Source organism: Perkinsus marinus (genome assembly GCF_000006405.1).
Source record: "Perkinsus marinus ATCC 50983 genomic scaffold scf_1104296968006, whole genome shotgun sequence".
Lineage (NCBI taxonomy): Eukaryota > Perkinsozoa > Perkinsida > Perkinsidae > Perkinsus > Perkinsus marinus.
This window is the reverse complement of record NW_003203314.1, coordinates 2,465-3,683: the sequence shown is the minus strand read 5'-3', so window position 1 is coordinate 3,683 and position 1,219 is coordinate 2,465. Positions and strand designations below refer to the sequence as shown.

At 46.9% G+C, this 1,219-nt stretch overlaps 1 non-coding gene across 1 annotated transcript; it reads right to left on the bottom strand.

Annotated features, from left to right (window-relative positions):
- Positions 1–922: 922 nt before the first annotated feature.
- Positions 923–995, bottom strand: Pmar_PMAR028544. The gene has a single exon. It is a non-coding gene; the product is annotated as a tRNA-Thr (tRNA).
- Positions 996–1,219: the final 224 nt, after the last annotated feature.

The following is a 1,219-nucleotide window of genomic DNA, read 5'->3' as shown; positions in this document are numbered from 1 at the left end:
TAGAGTATTTCTGTACTCCTTCCTGGCGCTATTCATCTATGTTGTTCTCAATATCTTCATTACTATTGCCGAGGATGCTTTTTTCACTGTGAAGTTCACGCAGGAGGGAGCTGGCCCCATCACCAACATGCCTCACTTTCGACATCGAGTTCCTGCTGTTCATTTCCTAAATAACAACAACAATAACAACGAGGAGACTACCCAAATGCCGAAGTCGCTCGCACTGTATCGCCACCGAGCGAGCGATCCGTTGCTGCGAAGGCTCGCTGCTTTGGACGAGAGAGGCGACGGGGTGTCTAACGACGAGGCTAGCACGGCCGCTGGTGGCGACTCGTCGTCGAGTCAGTGCGAATTGCAGGCGCAAGTTGCTATATTGATGAGGCAGAGCGTGGAGATGCAGGATCAAATAAGAAGGCTGGGCGAGGCTCTACTAAATAGGAGGAACAGTCCCGTGTGAATTTCAAGAGAATGTAAGATTATCTAAAGAAGACAAGTGGTGAAGATACGAAGTGGCTTATAGACCACTCAATCGAGATCTGATATCCCGCTCATGTTATACCATTATGAATATGAACTGTCATTATCATTATAATCGTCAGTGCAGTCGAGGCCTATTCTCCGTCTGCCTCAATGATACCAGAGAGTGCGAGTGAGTTGAAGACCCTCTCGGTGATGTTTCATCCTAATGCTCATGGGGTGTTGCATCGCTATAAATTGAGCTGCGTGGGTCTGCCAACCCTTCTCCTAAGAATCTGTATCTTTTCATGGTATTATACGTGCATCGATTTGTGTCTGTCGCTGAAGTCTGTTAAACATCGATTCGACCTAGTGATAACGTCCTTTATACCACTTGGTGATTGTGTTGTCATTTTACAGTAAGGGAATTGATCTGTAGCACATTTTCGCAAATGTTGTCGTAATAAGCCTTCTGCCGGAGTTGAACCGACGACCTCCCGCTTACTAAGCGGGTGCTCTACCAACTAAGCTAAGAAGGCTTCTTAATTTGATAAGATTGCACTTTCATTAATGCATAGTTCTTTATAACCCGCACCTGTTCTCATGTCAATTTCACAAATGAGCAGGTAGGAACAATAACCATACAAGCACCCCCACTGGTCCTAGTACCTGATCGTGGCGTGGGGGTCACTGGCCACTGTTAGTCAGAGCGGAACTGGGTCCGGGAAAGCCGTCACTCACACGAGTGATCTACTCTACGAGT